Below are 17,056 nucleotides of genomic sequence, written 5' to 3'. Positions count from 1 at the left end.
TGACAATGGTATGTTATTGTACTATATTGCTTAGGGAATAATGACCAAAAAAATCTGTACATGTTTAATACATATTCAGTATTTTTCTAATTTTTTCTGGGTGGTTGAATGTGCAGATATAGAACTTGAGAATACAGGACTGACTATATTTAGAAGTAAAATATCATGGTCTATAGTAACTTTCAAATGATTAAAAAAAAAACTGGAAAGGGACTTGGGGGGGGAGAAAGCAAATATAGCAAAATATTAATTAATGATGCTTTGGAAAAGGATGTATGAATAGGAAAACTGACCTTAGGGGGGAAAAAACAAGAACTCAGAGAATAAGAGAAAACTTAAAAATTTACATATAGTATCTTCAGGGAAATTTGAGAAGGAATTACAAACATAAAAAGAGAGCAGAATGCTCTAAAACAAGAAAATTTAGTAATTACAATAAAGCTCTTGGAAATTAAAAATATCATCCTGAAAAACAATTTCAATAGAAATGTTTGTAGATTTAAAAATAGGCTTAAAAAGCAACAAAACAAAAAATGTGAGAGGAAAGGTAAAAGCTATTGAGGACTCTAATCTGACTAGCTGTAGTACTAGAAATGGGAACAGAAACCATGGGGGAGATTTTATTTTCAAACTATAGAACAAAAAATTTCCTACAGCTGAAGAACATTAGACTTCATCCAAGAACCCAGAACAATAAATGGAAAATAATTCCACCAAGGTATATCTGCTTCATTATAACCCAAATTCAACATGCTGAGGACACAGAAATGGTTAAAGATTCTAGAGAAATAAACTAACACACAAACATGTTACTTGCAAAGGAACAAGAGTCAAGCAGGGGTCTCACTAATTTTTCCAGGGCCAGTTAGAGGATAGGAGACCCTGCAGCAGTGTTTCTCCTCAGAGGGACGCATGGGCACTGGGAAGCTGGGCTGCCGCAGTCTGGCTGGGCACAAATGCCACAGTCTGGCTGGGCACACAATCACGAGCCACCACACAGCTTGTAGATTCAAACAGCAACTCTTTATTCCCGAACTCACACCAGCCGTCTACAATCACGTTCGGGGGAAATCCACGTTCTCTGCCCAAATCCACGTTCTCTGCCCAAATCCACCTCCACTAGGCTTCTGTCTCCCAAAAAATACTGTCTGAATCCCGTGAGAACTCAAGAGGAACTCAGGCAGCAGGATACGCCCTATTCCCAGCAGGAATAATCTTAAACCTGGAACGCCCTAAACCCGATTATCCTAAACCGGGAACACCCTAATCCGCCCTGGTCCTTGAGCAAGGTCACCTACATGCAATGTCACTGCAAAATGTCCTATTTCCACGAGTCCTTCCACTAAGCAACATGGGGTACGCTGGCAAGGAAATTGTCATACCTACTTGGCTAATGGCTCCCAGCACTGGGCCTTCTCCTGGAAGGCCCTTGTGCCTTACCCAATATTACAGATAATTGCACATCTTTCTTTTTCACAAGAGTGTCATTTACTGAAACCAGGAGCACCAATTTATTCACCTCAATACTGGCCTCTCTTCATGAGTTCCAAAGTCTTGTGAGGAATAGACACTAGAAGTTCTTTTAAATAAACTATAGTCAGTCTCTGCCTCTCCTTCTCTGTCCCATCATTTCTTTCTCTCCCATTTTCTGACCCGTCTTAATCATTTATTCAATCATTCTAGAAACGCTAAGTGAGAACCTCAGTATGCTGGGCCACAAGGTATCAAATGGACAAAGACCAGACCTGGATTCCAGGAGCTCACACCTGTGACAAGGGAGACTGTGGGCTATGGCTTTCCAAGAGCAGGTGGCCTCCCCCTCCAAACTTACAGCACAGAGCCCGGGAGAACCCGCAAGTAGTTTAATTCTCCTAGTCTTAATTCTGAGTTGAAGATTTTAAGTTTGAATTAGATTGTATATGTTTCTAGTTTTAACATATAGCTAGTTTTCACTTATGAAGATTCTTTAGGACGAGTGGCTCCCAAGGGAACAAAAGTTTGCTCTTTAATACCCATAGAATTACATCCTCCAGACACTGTGTCCTCCTTTTCCTGTGAGTTCCTCTTTGAAAGGGGAAGCCACAGGATGCAGATGCAGCCTCACCAGCCATCAGCCCTTTCTCCTCAGACCAGAGCTGCCCAGGAGGAACACCACAGGGAGTGGCCCAAGTGTCACTGAAGGGGGCTGGGAGGGTGAGCCTTCTCTGTGGACACTTCCAGGACAGTGCCTCCCCCGATGGCTGGCTACAAGAGGAAGCTGTGGTGGCCTCAGCCCAGCATATGGACAAGAAGGTAAGGTTTTCTGCACACACACACACACACACACACACCAGTAGAACTTGGATCCTTTGGGCGTCAGAACTTTGATAAAGAAGATTAAGCCTCAGAACCCCTCACCTGCACATACCCCTTCTAGGTGAAGGAGAGGCCTTGGCAAAATGTTTAGATGAAGATATATATTGCAAAATGTGCAAAAATACTTCTTAGGTATTTACTTTTTCTGATGAGGGTCCTACAATCCCACAAAACCTATGTCTGACCTTTAAGTCACATAGGGGCCCCTCAGTTCAGAGCTTGCTGAATGGTTCTTTAACTCAAGCATCCAGTTCCCATCCCTATTCCAACCCCACTGAATGCCACGCAGAACACTTTAGGAGAGCAGTGTGTGCAAGGATCAGGAACAGGGATTCAGGAGTCAAACAAATTTAAGTTGACATCCCACCTCTGTCACTCATTAGCTGTGTGTCCCTAGGCCTCTCTTTCCTCATTTGTGAAATAGAGATGATGATGATGGTACATACACTGTGATGCTGGGAGAATAGAATTAAATGGTGCTCAGTAAATTTTCAGTTTGGTGGCTGGCCTGCAGGGGGTGCTCCAGGAACAGTAGCTAAGGGACCTCTAGAAATAGAGAACATAAATTGTGTGTGTGTGGGGGGGGGAATATATGTGTGTGTGTGTGTGTGTGTGTGTGTGTGTGTGTGTGTCCCTAACTTAAATTCAACTTTATGTTTAGGGCAACTGTTTGAGTGTGTACCCTAAAAGTTCATGTGTTGAAACCTAAAGTTCTCATTGTAGCAGTTTGGGGGGGTGAGGCCTATTGGGAGGTGTCTGGTCACAGGAGTGGAGCCCTCATTAAAGGGTTAACACCTTTCTAATGGGAATAAGTGGCTATGGTAGGAGTTCAGTCCCTCTTTTCTCTCTGCATGTGTCTTCTCTTCCCGTCCCACTTCTGCTACATTATAAAGCTGCACAAGGCCCTCTCCAGTTGTGGTCGCCAATCTTGGACTTCCCAACCTCCAGAACCATGAACCTAAGTAAACTTCTTTCCTTTATAAGTTTCCCAGTCTCCAGTATTCTGTAATAGCAACAGAAAACCAAGATGATCAGGTTTTTTCAGCCTACAAATATGGCAGTTTCACCTGATTCCCCCAATAGAACAAAAGTCAAAAACATACAATGGACAGCTGGAGTGCAGGTTATTCATAGCGACCCTAGTTCCTTTCATTGGGAAATTGTGACTCTGTGCTTTGCTGGGGAGGCTGTTTTATTTCTTGCTCTCTCCCCTCCCCTGAAGCCCCTCTCTGTGGCCACAAAGGTCTATGATAAAATGGCCCCTCCCCATTCCCTCTGTAGCAGTTTCAGCAACTGCAGCCCCCTCCAGAACCAGGGAGGCCGCTTCTTCCCCCAGCAGTCTGTGAAACTGCTGTCATCTCCCCTGAGCTCCATCTGCTCTCCAGAATGTAGCTCCTGTTTGTTGGTGCTGGGTTCCATGATCCCTCGCAGTCCTTGAAACCTAATCTAGAAGTCTCTCTTCTTCATTAAGCCCTGGGGAAAGTGGAGGAGGATCTGGTGGGGAAAGAGCTGGGCCCAGGTAGAGTGCATACTGCAGGGTCCCCACTGCAGAGTCCTGGAGTTGTGCCTGAGAATCACAAACTCACAAACATAGACTGGCTGCCAGTGCCTGGGTTTCTCCTGTTTAACTCTCTCCTACCCAGGGGCCTGCAGGCTGAACTAGGTACTTAGTGGGTCACCTGGCCAATCACAAACAGGTATGAGTCACCTGCTGTCAAGACAGGTGTCCTCAGAGATCAGGGGCAGTATGCCTTGCAGACTGTGCTGGTAGAGTTCTCCAAGGAGCAGGGGCAGACAGAATAGGGGAGGAAGATGTTTGGGGGCAGGGAGTTGTGAGACCACAAGGCGGAGGTGGCAAAGCTTCTGCTCACCCCATTTCTGGAACACAGATATCCAAGTTTTCCTGCTAGAGACGTCCCTGGTTGAGAGAAACAGCCAGGCCTTACACATACCATTGTCATGCCCAGTCACTGGCTGGGGCCACCCTGCAAGAATACAACCCCAGCTCCTATGCTGATGCCAACCTCAAACAACCACCTCGATGCCTAGGCTGTCACTCACCACACTCCCTGAGACAGGGCAGCAGTCATTTCTTGAAGAACTGAGGGCTGCAGCTCTGTGTCTACCACAGTCTCACCCTTTACACACATTTGAGGAGCAGCTTCCCCATGTCTCTGGGGGCTTCTCTAGAAGACAGAAATTAAAGCGCATGAAGTGTAGACCTCATTCACTCCAGTGGGTCTTGGAGCCACAACTGGGACTCACCATCTACCTGTTCTATGTTTTCATTCTATACTACCCTTGTGCCAGGTGTGGTAGCGCATGCCTATAATTCCAGCAACCTCCTTGGTTCAGTAAGGAAGATAGCAAGCCTCTGCAACTTAGCAAGACCTTGTCTCAAAAAAAAATAATAAAATAAAAATAAAAAAGGGTTGGGAATATGGCTCAGTGGTTAAGCACCCCTGGGTTCAATCCCTGATACAAAAAAAAAAAAAAAAAAAAAGCTCTAAACTACCCAGAGATACCATCTGCTGGACTCAGAGGTTGTCCATTTAGGTGACTCAAGCTCTCATTCTTGAGGCATCTGAGCCCCTCGCAAAAAGGAAGATGCACTGCTGATCCTTTCAGAGAAAAAACTTGCTGTGAGGAATGTGGTCAAGAGACAGTCTCCACCTTTTTTTCTTCACCATGACCCACCCAATTTTGCAGTGAAGGTCACTCCATTCTTGAAGAAGTCCCAGCCAGTTGTACCAACAACATAGAGGTACAAGTCCAGTCTCTGCTCTGTGGCCACCACATTTGACCAGCAGAGATGTTGTCATATATACATTGCCATCTGATCCTTCCCCTGATCAATCCTGCTTTCCCCTTTTCCATTTGCAGGTGTCACTCCTCCATGAAAAAACGTCACACCCACTCTGTCTCACAGCTCCTGGCTGGAGTACCCAGCTGCAGCACTCAGTACCAGGAGTGCAAGACAGCATCCCAAGTGGAAGAGGCCCCACAGGGACATAACAACTCAGCCAGTTAAGGCCAGCCAGCCTTCATCAGTGGCTACCCTTGTGCCAGCACAATGGGCGGATGAACAAAGTGGCCATGGTGACAGAGACCGAGGCTCGATATGGATTCACACTCACCAAGGACAGTTTAGCTATTGTGGCCCTGAGGCCCAATCTGTGTGCACAGAGTCCAAATCTTCGCCTGCACTGGCACTATTCTCTGAGGAGGCCAAACAACGGTCAGTTAGTTACATTGGGCCCCTCTGTCCTAAAAGGTCAGCAGTGCATGCTCACAGGAATAGACAGCTCTTCTAGGTATGCGTTTGGCTTTCTTAGCCCTAAGGCCTCAGCCAGCACTGCTACCCAGAGGCTATGGAATGCCTAATTCACAGGCAATCTCATCCAGCATAGCATCTGTTGTACAAATGGGCCTGGGATTTGTTTTAATCAGGTATGGTTATGATTGTTGCAGAGGCTTGCTATGATTCCACAGGAGTGGAAATGATTGTCATGAAGAAAAAGGCTGTGCTCACAGATCCCTCTGAAACAGAATGCCTAGCACACCACTCAGGACACATGGGGAAGGACCAGGGTTGATCAGGGAGCAAAAAAAGAGTGAAGGCAGAGGATGGCCCAGAGTCTTTATTAGGGTATATGTTGACTAGATCTTATAGCCTCTTTGGGGTATAGTCCCTTTCTTTTTTTACTGGACCAGCATATCCCCAGTAAAAATATGCAAGGATGTGGATTGTGAAGTCTAGCAGCCAGGACAGAAGGTGTTGTCTTGTGGGGAAAGACCTCTGCATTATCTTTCCACGTGAGAGTGAGCTCTCGGATGTAGAGTGGGCCCTCGGCAGGCTCTCGGGGTCAGAGAAGTTCGGGGCTTTAGGAGCATCTACCTGAAGATAATTGCTAGTATTAGTATCTACCTCATAATTGTTAGTATCTAAACTGAGCTTTTCTTTGGAGTGAGGCTCTCCAGGGTCTTAGGTTAATTATCTCGGGCATTTTGTTATAGCAATGTGAAGCTGACTAATACAGGGTGCCAGTGACTGTCAGATCCTCCTGCAGTGAGATGCAAGCACCTGATATTCCTACACTCCATCCTTGGCCCCTGTCTCAATTCCTGCATTTCAGTTTTGCTTTCTTGCTCCTTCCCTGTACAATCTCTTACCCTACTCTGAGCAAGCCACTTCCTGGGACAGACCTTGTCTTTGGGCAAAGCAGAGACTGTACAGAGCAAAGGCTGCCCATTGAGAAGTCCAGCCACTGGGAGAAATGGAAAGGCCCTTATAACACTGCCTTGTTCAGGTGTGGGAGAGGCTGAATGGACAACTTACCATGTGTCTATAGCTGGACAGTGAGTCCTCTCCCTATTAAATGTCCTTCCATATAGATGATGACAAACCTATGCAAAGTATAACTGAACTATAAAAGTTATTTCCCTGGATAATAAACTGGTGTTGGATAGAAGTTTACCAAGAAGAAAAGGTGGGAGGAGAATTTGCAGGCAGAGAACATTAAATACCCAGGCAATGAGTATATTCTAGAAAAATACAAAGAATCCAGTTGAAATGAAACATAAACATTAGTGAGTAGGGGAATATTAGCCTTGTCTACCTTGTCACAGAAATTCCGATTGCAGCCTGCAGCTGACAAAGGGTATTTGAAGAATGTTCAACATAGAAATATTATAATCACAAATAAATACAAGAAAGACTTCTCTGACAGCTGTGTGGGAAGGAAAACCGGGAGGCAGAGAGGTGAGGGGTATCAGGAAGATGCTGCCATGGCTCAGGAAAGAACCAAGGTGGGGTAAAGTCCAAATAGCTCTGCAGGAGGTAGAACTGCTGGACACAGTGATCTATTGACTGTGATGGGTAAAAGAAGAGAGAAGCCTGGGTAGTGCCCTGGTTTCTGGCTTGAGCATCAGGTTAGCTATTGTCCTAATCCCAAAAGACATGACATATATGCCTTCTCCCTCCAATCTCGTCTTCACTTTGACCTGTGGTCTTCTCTTTCCACCCTAGGTCCCTTACACCATTAGACAATCCTCACACCCCTGTCCTCCTGATGCTCATGCCTAGAAAAAGACAGAGAAATAGAATCGCCAACAAAGAGTGCCAGACGTCACCCTGGGAACTGCTCAAGTGTTATAACCCCTGCCCAGGCCATCTCTCAGCTCTGAGCTTTGGGGTCCTCAGTCCTCTATGAAAGAAGCCCTCACCAAACTGTTCCAACTTGTCTGTTTGGCTTCCCCCTCCACCCACCATTCCTCTTGTACATTCTTCTCTTGTGATTTCCCCCCCCCCCAGGTCCCCCACTTGCAATATCTAAACCTTCAAAGCCCAGTCCAAATACCACTTCTCTTGAGATCTCCCCTAACTCCTTCAGCTGGGAGTCTATCCCTCTTTGATCTCTATGGGCCTTGTTTGCTGTCCCTTTCATCCCTGCTCTGTATTGTGGGGCTTCTTTGTGTTTGTGGGTCTACTTTACTAGCTGTCAAGAACCCAAAGACAATGTCTGTCCCAGGAAGGCCTTGCTTATAGTGGAGATAAGAGATTGTATAGAGAAGGAGCAAGAAAGTGAAGCCAAGACCCAGTGACTGGGACAGGGGCCAAGGACACGGAGCAGGAAGACTCTGTGTACCAGGTGCTTGCATCTCAGTGCAGGAGGATCTGACAGTCAGTGGCACCCTGCATTAGTCAGCTTCACATTACCATAACAAAATCCGGAGATCATTAACCTATAAAGAGAAAGGATTTATTTTGGCTCACAAGTTCTGTAAGTTCTAGTTTAAGACTGGATGACCCATTGCTTTGGGCCTCTGGCAAAGGAGGCACATCATACCAGGAATGTGTGGCGGAAAAAAACAACTTGCATCACAAACCAAGAAGGAAAGAGGAAGAGATTGGAGCCTAATAGTCCTCTTCAAGGGCAATGACCTAAGGACCTCCCATAAGGCCCTATCTCCTAATATAGTGACACCCCCTTTCTCCACGGAAAACTCTTAACTGGGCTTCTCCAGAAATCTTCACCATGGCTGATTTTAGGACTGTCAGCAAAAGAGTCTCTGCAAAAGAGTTCAATGTAGATAAACTTTCTATTTTCGTGTTGCCCTGTTTTACTTGGCCACTGGCCAGGAAGAAATCAGCACTCCAGGTGCTGGGCACCCTGTTACTAGTTTTTCACAAACATGTATCCAGCATAGTAGTTTGTAGAAATGTGTAAATAAAGCCTCTGGCCTTGAGCTGGGCTTCACAGAGATGTCTACATTCCTAAGATAAGAGAAGTTACCAATTGGGCTCCGTGATAACAGATGGCAGGAGGAGGAAAGAAAGGGGAGAAGACGCTCTCCCCTTCTCAGGTGTTGCCCAGAATAGTGAAAGAAAAAAACTGCTTTTATGTGAACTTCTACAGACTGTGAACTTCTGAGCCTCTCACCTTACATGCTGGGTATAAAAATCTGAAATTACCTGAACTCGGGGGAGACTGATTGATTACAGCAAAAACTGTGCCCTCTGAACCTGGCTGCAGCCAAATAAAACCATTTCCTGCTATCTTGGGTGCCTTGCCTCATCTGTCCCTACAACACTAAAATATCCATGTCCCAATAGCAACATCCTGGAGACCAAGCCCTTAACAACAGGGCCTTTGGGGAACATATATCCAAACATTAGCACCTCCTTACCACTGCTGCCTACACAAAAGTGTCCCCAGACCCATGCAGATCTCATGAGTATTGGCATCTAAACTAGGCTGCTTTGGGGGATGAAGCTCTCCAGGATCTCAAAAGACTCTATTTCCTCTGCTGGGTTCCGAGCCAGTTTATTGTCTCTCTCTCTCATGATTAGTAACAACAACTGCACACCAAGCAGGCAGAACAAGCCTTACCCTTACCGTGCAGGTCTGATGAAATCCTCCCAGCTGCCTACACGCTGACCCCCACTGCGCCCAATCTGGACTGTGTGACGTTTTATGGGGCAAGAATCCCAAAGAATGTGCCTGAGTGTCTCCCCAAGGAGTCTACCGAAGTTGAATTCACAACCTCTGGGGGTTTGCCAGGCTCCAGGACATCCCTGCACCAGAAGACACCAGATGTTCAGGCATAGTGCAAGTTCACTTCTAAAATAGGTTCAGGAATTTTTCAGCAGAGAAAAAAGAGAACAGACTATGATTGAAACACAGTTACCACATTTGTGGCTATGTTCTTATAGATGGGGAAAGATGCAGAAATTCACAGATGAAAACTTTGCCTAGGATTAGGAGAGACAGCCTGGGTGAGGTCTCTATTGACCAGTGAATGACCTTGGGCTGGTTACTGCCTTCTGCTTCCTTTTCTGGGGAAAGGTTCATGTGAATTGTTGTGAAGAATTCAATGAGTTCGCATATATGCTAAATGCTGAGAGCAGGATCTTGGAACATAGTAAGTGGTATAATTATTTGTGCTTTTCTTAATTTTTTAGGATGATTAGAATTGCAGCAACATGTATGTGTGCTGATAAATTTAATTAAAGGCCCAGAAAGGTTTTAAGTACTTTTATTGTCAGATGGAAAGTGTGAGATAGCTACATTAATTTCACCTTGATGCAAACCATGAACAATTAAGCTGGAATTGAGAAAGTTGGCACTAAAGGTAATCGAGTACCCTGGATATATGTGACCCTTGCAATCTTGCTCATAATAATAGGATTTTCTATTGAGAACAGAAAATTATATATTTTGTAATTTTAATGAAAAGCCATTTGCAATTTAAATGAAAACTATATTTGATAGGTCATGAATTTTGAGAAATTAAATGAGTTCAGGAGGAAGAAGAATAAAAAATTGCATATATAGTATGAATCCAACTACAGAATGTTGAATCTTCTATATCTATAAAATAAAATAGTTTCTGAAAGGTAGGAGATATGCTCAGATATATCTGGAGGCATCTGACATCTCTTCTATAAAAGGATCTATTTAACATGAAGGCTAATGAGACTTGAGATGATTAATTTATATGGTCATGGTGTGCCCAGATAGATGTTAAAAATGATCTCTGGGCATATCTGTGCGGGTGCTTGAGGATGATACTGGCATTTGAGTTGGTGGACTGAGTAAACTAGATTGTTCTTCCTGACATGGGTGGGCACCATCCACTCTGCCCAGGACCCAATTAAAACAAAAAAGTGAAGAAAGAATTTTCTCTCAGCTTGACTATTTGAGCTGGATGTTGTCTTCTTTTGCCCTCATATGGAACTTACAACATCATCTTTCTGTTTTTTTTATATATATATATATATATTTTTTTTTTTTTAATTTATTTTATTTTTAGTTGTCAATGAAACTTTATTTATTTATATGTGGTACTGAGAATCAAATCCAGTGCCTCACACATGCTAGGCAAGTGCTTTACCTCTGAGCTACAACTCCAGCCCTCTTTCTGTTCTTTTCTGTTCTTAGACCTTTAGAATCAGACTGAAACCACCAGCTTTCCTGAGTCCCCAGCTTGCAGGTGGCAGATAATGAGACTTCTCAGTATATTTAATTTGCCTCCTGTTAATTCTTCTCCTCTGAAGAATGCTGACTAATAAAGATTTTCATACTGAGAATGATTCTAAAGGACCAGAAAAGGAAAGTTTCCTGTATGGGTTCTGGAGTTTGAGGAACTAGATCTCTAACCTGATTACATATTTAAAGACACTGATGACTCTATTTCCAATATTCAAGAGAACAGTAGTAGTACATGGCATGATATAACAATGGAAATAGGCAAAATATCTCCTCTATAGACTCCTAACCAACCATTTCCAAGAAGCAAGGGGTTGTGAAACCATATATGTGCTACTTTTAAACACTTTCGCAAAACTAATGAATATGAGATTAGCTATTTGCTCCTGATGTCTCTGAGAAGGGGGGTGAAAGAAAAGAATGAGCTCAAGAATTCAAATACCTAGCTCTAGAGCTACATACATACCTAAGAGCTTTTTCATGTGCCCTGAAGGAGATCTTTATCTCTTGTAGTTCCAGGCCAAAAACTAAACCGAGAATTTCATCCCATAACTAGCAGAGTTACAACACTAGTTGAACTCCTAACCTCACAGGGTATCTACTTTTAAAATTAAAGCATTGATTGGAAAAGAAGTTGATGATGTAAGTTGAGATGATAAAGTGTGAGAGAACTAATGAGGCTGTGGACATCGATTCCCTAAATTTAATGAGTCTTCTCTGACATTGGAAAAGGCCCGCTTATCTCCATTTAAGGAGATAAACCCTGCATTGCCTAAGGATATGCATGGCCCTCCTGAGACAGTTGTCATGCTGATTCTCCTCAGGATCCACCCCTAGGATCCCTCTCTACTTCTAGATCTACAACTAGACTGGGGTAAAGATAAGGTACAAAGTTACCCCAAGAGGAAATGTGCTATAGCCCAAAAGAACTACTTGAGTTTTTTAATTTTACACTGGGGAACACATATGAGAATGGATATTGAGAATGTGAAATAAGGGCTGGGGAATATAGCTCAGTCGGTAGAGTGCTTACCTCACATGCACAAGGCCCTGGGTTCAATCCCCAGCACCCCCCCCCCCCCGCCAATGCCAATTAAAAAAAAAGAATATAGATAATAGTGAAAGATACATAAAGTTGGATCAGAGCAAATATATTTATATGGGCACACTAAGATGATTCTGCCTTTAATGTTGTGACATAGGGAGTTAGAGAAGGCTCCAACAGTTTGGTCAGCTGACTCATGGATCAAAGGTGGCCCACAGTGAGCTAACTGGAAATGCTGGATAGGACTTGGTTTAATGGAGAAGATGGGATTTAAAAGGCTCAGGGAGATTGAAATGTTAGAGGGGATTTGTCATTTAAGACTTACCCCCACTTGTAGAGTCCGTAAGACATACATTTCACCAACACTGTGAGATATTTGTGAGGGGAGCTGTAAAGAACTCTGCAATTGCTCTTCTCTGTAGAGTGGACCTTGCTGCACTCACTGAATTGGGAAACATAAGTGTAATGGAAGCAATTGAATCTCAGAGTGACAGGAGCCAAGTGGTGGCACTCAACTGCCAATGTCAAGATGGGTCTGGCTACAATATTGGACAGCAGTCAAGACAATTATCAGAATAGTGTGATTCATGCAGAACTATGGTATTGGCTAGTTGATCCTAGTGTCCCTAGGAATAAAATAGATAAGAAGCTTACTAAATTGTTTTGTCTGTATATGAAGAGAATTCTATTTACTGAGAACTTCCTTTGTGACAAGTATTTCATGCTTTCTTTTAGTGTGTGAGCTCAATGGAGAAATGAGAGCTCAAAACTGAGGAAGGGAGCAAACTAGTATCAGAAGTATCACCCTCACCTGGAGCTCTGCCTTGTCAGCCACCTGAAAACAGACCTGGGCCCACTTGACCCCTGTGTCTGACCCACATTTGGCAACAGAGACATGTGAACTGGGACTGTTCTGAGAGTTCAGAGGTGACATGCTCCTTGTGGCAACAGTCACTCACAATTCCGATTCTACTTCTGAGCAGACAGTTGGTGACAGCATGCCACTATCCTGGACATCTGCTTCCCAGGCTGGTCACTTACTACTCTACTATAAAGTGATGGTGTTCTGAACCCTCCGTTGGGGTCAAACAGCTCCTCTTCCTCCCACTTACCTCAAGGGATAAGTGAGGCCAGGAGCGTTGGTAACAGGTACATGTGGAAGAAATGGTGAAGGCTGGGACTTCTTGTCTCCATCTTTGTGGAGTTCTTCTTCCTACCTGGGTTCAACCATTTTTCCCTTATAAACTTGGAAGACTGTTGGTGGCCTTTCTAGAACCACAATTTAAGGCAGCATGCCATCATGTTGGGGCTTTTCCTACTTAGTGACCTGGTGGAGCTCAGGAGCTAGACATGGCTGACCCAGAAGAGCAGGAAACAGGAGTGAGTGGTCACAGCCTTGGCCTCGTTTGTGATGCTGCTCCAAACGGTGGCCCCATGGAACACAGAAGGCCTTGGAGACCTGCGTGCATAACCTGCTGTTGCTCCCTGTCTTCCCATTGGCTCTGGTGTTTACCCTCGAGGTCTGTGTCCCTGACTAGCCCCACTCTAGGTGTTCAAGGTCTGGATAGTGTTCATGTTTGGCTACTGGATGTTGCAGGTGACCTTGGTATTATATATGCCACTCTCTGGACAACCCTGATGGGTAGACACCCTGTGGACCTGGCCTTCCTCACCATCTTCTTCTGCTGGACCTGGGCTTAGAGGCTGCTGTTCAGGCTGCTGCCTATGGCCTCTGTAGCCTCTGGAACTGTCACTAGTCTTTCTGAATAAAATTCTCAAGGGCCAGGGGTACCAACTGTTCCCTGGGAGTCCCAGCCATAAAAAGCTCAAGAAGTTCAGGGCAGAGGCCATGCACAGGACAGAAATACCTATCTAATCTAAAGACTATCCTTCTGTTCACAGCTATACTGTCCTGACCTTGTAATGAGCTTTGTGAGAATGGGCACTAGAAGAGTGACACTACAGAGCCCTGGGATCAGCAGTGTGGCTGTGCATCTCTGGAGCTATATTCCTCATCCCCTACGAGCTCTGAGGATGGCTTTCCATGCTGTCGCCCTATCAGCCTTTCCATTTTTCTGGTTTCCAGGCCTCTCTGAGGGGAATCCAAGCCCTCTCACCTGGTCACTTTAGCATTCTGGAAGAGGACACTGAAATAAGTGGGAAGAGCTGACCCTGAATTGGTTAGATAGGCAAGTTGTTGCAGCATTATTCCATTCTGGTATCAGGTAGGAAAAGTTTCCCTTCCATATTGTTTCTTTTGAAAAGTAAACTGGCTACTCCCAAAATTTGAGGTAATGCTATTTCTTAGAGGTAAGCCAGTAATAAAAATAAAATGAAGAAAGATGAACCTGTCAGGAGTGGGGAGGAAGGGAGGCCATGGAATGAAATATGGTGGGAACCCAGAGGTAGATGAGTGTAGTGTTCCACGACTTAACACTCAAGGTCACTCCAGGTGAACCGGGCTGCATGAGATAATCACACAAGAGACAGAGATACCTTTTTCTCTGGGTCCTGTGCCAGCTCCTCTGTTCTTAGGGATCAGTGGAGAGAGAGAGAGAGAGAGAGAGAGAGAGAGAGAGAGAGAGAGAGAGAATGAGAATGTGCTGCACCCTCTTTTTGGGGGAAAGCCATTCAAATGAGCAAGGGGTCAGGTTTCAGAGGGTTGAGTCTAGCTTAGCGATGTCTGCTGATTGACTGACATCTAGGAAGGCCACACCCAAAGGCAGAGCAAGAGAAGGTAACACACAAAGGGAGTTTCCATGGAATATTCCATCCCAAACAGGGCAAAGGAGCAGGATTACAAAAGACTAGGTGAGTATAGTTCAACCTCAGGGGTGACAACTACATCTGAAGACACGCCTTCTACTTCTGGAGCTGGAACAATGTCCAAGTCACCTTGAAATGTAGTGATTGGTCAGAGCCTCTTGCTTCAGGACTGGAAGGCGTGGGTCATTCAGAGTGGCTCCCCACAGTTAAAGTTGTTGATAATGCCATGGACCAGAGGCAGACACATGACTCTACAAATAGGTAAATAGAACAATCAAGGACCAACGATGAGAGTATGTCACAAATGAGGGTCATCATTTTTCAACTTCTGCACATCCAAGATCCATTTAAAGCAAAGAAGACTGAGAGCAGACACAAGGCTAGGTCTTTTGGGTAGGAAAGGCTGCAGGCGGTTGTGCTAAGGCTGGCATGTGTCCTGTGGTCCTGCGAGAGGTAGCGTCTGCAATGATGGCCCACATTTGCTCTCTTATTATTGTGAGGATTTCCAATGCCTTCATTTTTTTTTTCAACTTTTGGGGGTTTTTTCAAGGTAAATTGCTTAAAATATGAAAGTGACTTTATCTACTTCGGTCCTGGGAGAGGTGGGAAGAGGTGGCTTCACCTTGTCTAGGGAAAGGGAGGGAAACAAGACACCTAGCAGAGGCCTGAGCCTGGGGAGAGGGAACAGGGAGAGTTTCCAGCCTACTTAGAAGCAGAGATGTCTAATAACTTCGTGCTAAAATTGACTGCCCAGCTGCAATGTGAAAACATCCAACCTTTTCACTAAAGTCCACTTCTCAAATAAACATTGTGTGTGAATGATTCTGAGGGAAAACCAAAAAGAGGCCATCCTAGAGTCAGTGGGAGCAGAAGGGGAAGAATCACTATGAAATGGGGATGTAAATCTTAGTGGTACCCAAGTTGCAGGAACTTGGAGTTTGCCAGTTCCCAGAGATCACAGAAATTTCCAGAAGGCCTTTGGACTTCATCAAAATGAAGAGGGGGACACAACTAACACACAAAGGAGATGAAAGGAAATAGAGCTAAAGAAAACTTTGGACAGTTCTCAACTTACAATGCTTCAACAGAGGATTCTTCAACTTTATGATGGTGTGACAGTCAGACAGAGTCAGTAGAAACCATACTTGGGGGACTGGGGTTGTGGCTCAGTGGTAGAGCACTTGCCTCACATCTGTGAGGCACTGGGTTCAATTCTCAGCACTGCATATAAATAAATGAATAAAATAAAGGTCCATCAATAGCTAAATATACATATATACACACACAGACACGGACACACACACACACACACACACACACACACACATCTATTAAAAAAAAAAAAGAAAGAAAGAAAGAAAGAAACCATACTTGGAATTCTGAATTTGGATCTTTTCCTGGGCTGGTGACATGCAGTGCCACACTCTCTCATGAGTAGCAGCAGCAAGCCACAGCTTCAGTCAGCCACACAATCACAGGGAGAAAATAACCAGTGCTCTACAGTGGATAATAATGTTGCTAAGCTATCAGGTTCAGCAGGTTAAACATATTAAATGCATTTTTTTTTGGTACTGGGGATTGAACTCAGGGACACTTGACCACTGAGCCACATCCCCAGCCCTATTTTGTATTTTATTTAAAGACAGGGTCTCACTGAGTTGCTTAGCACCTCGCTTTTTTTTTTTTTTTTTTTTTTTTTAGAGAGAGATAATTTTTTAATATTTATTTTTTTCAGTTTTTGGCGGACACAACAACCTTGTTTGTATGTGGTGCTGAGGATCGAACCCGGGCCGCACGCATGCCAGGCGAGCGCGCTACCGCTTGAGCCACATCCCCAGCCCTAGCACCTCGCTTTTGCTGAGGCTGGCTTGGAACTCGCAATGCTCCTGCCTCAGCCTCCCTAGCAGCTGGGATTACAGGCCTGCACCACCATGCCCGGCTTAAATGCATTTTTGACTTAAGACATTTTCAATTTATGATGGTTTTATTGAAGCATAACCCCCATTACAAGTTGAGGAGCATCTGTAAATAGAAATATGTGTCCCTTGGTGCAGTTGGGAGGCCACCGCTTCTACTGATGTGAGCCTGCTTGTGTGAAAAGAAACAACACAATGTTTGGAAGTCTGGAGAGGCAGAAAGAAAGGAGGTGCTGATGGTAGGCACAGAGAAAGGGTCACTAAGTAAACCCCCCACTCAGTGAAGTTGTTACAATCTGAGAGAGTCTGTGATCAGAAACGCTGTTATCAGAGATCAGAAAGCTTCACAAAGGACCGAGATGTGTACCAGGATGGCAGACAACATAAGCCAAGGTTTGAAGATAACCCTGAGTGTCACTTAAAGAGGTAGTATTCCCAGGCATAGAAAATACACTGTGTGGACAATGGTTTACCTAGACAAA

The 17,056-nt window shown here is 44.5% G+C and overlaps 1 pseudogene; it reads left to right on the top strand.

Annotated features, from left to right (window-relative positions):
• The first annotated feature begins 5,436 nt into the window (after nt 1-5,436).
• The window catches only part of LOC114105138 (YTH domain-containing family protein 3 pseudogene), a 28,765-nt pseudogene continuing 17,145 nt past the window's right edge, over nt 5,437-17,056 (top strand).

The sequence above is a fragment of the Marmota flaviventris genome, chromosome 8, assembly GCF_047511675.1.
Source record: "Marmota flaviventris isolate mMarFla1 chromosome 8, mMarFla1.hap1, whole genome shotgun sequence".
In the NCBI taxonomy this organism is placed as follows: Eukaryota; Metazoa; Chordata; class Mammalia; order Rodentia; family Sciuridae; genus Marmota; species Marmota flaviventris.
Note: the sequence above shows the minus strand (reverse complement) of the source record. Positions and strands in the feature narration are given on the sequence as shown.